Below are 203 nucleotides of genomic sequence, written 5' to 3'. Positions count from 1 at the left end.
GTGACGGGGTACACAAGGCAGAGATTACAACAGACGAAGGACAGACCCCTGAATACCACAGAAGCTCAGAGGGATGAGGAAGCAGAGAGTAGACACGAGGGGCTGGATTTCAGAGACGATACAACCTAGAAAAGCTCTTCTCACTACCAGGGCTTTGGCACCGTCTCCGGTGGCGCTGCAGAACTCGAGTCTGAAGGCTCGGG

The sequence above is a fragment of the Nestor notabilis genome, unplaced genomic scaffold (genome assembly GCF_000696875.1).
Source record: "Nestor notabilis isolate BGI_N333 unplaced genomic scaffold, ASM69687v1 scaffold17363, whole genome shotgun sequence".
NCBI lineage: Eukaryota > Metazoa > Chordata > Aves > Psittaciformes > Psittacidae > Nestor > Nestor notabilis.
Note: the sequence above shows the minus strand (reverse complement) of the source record.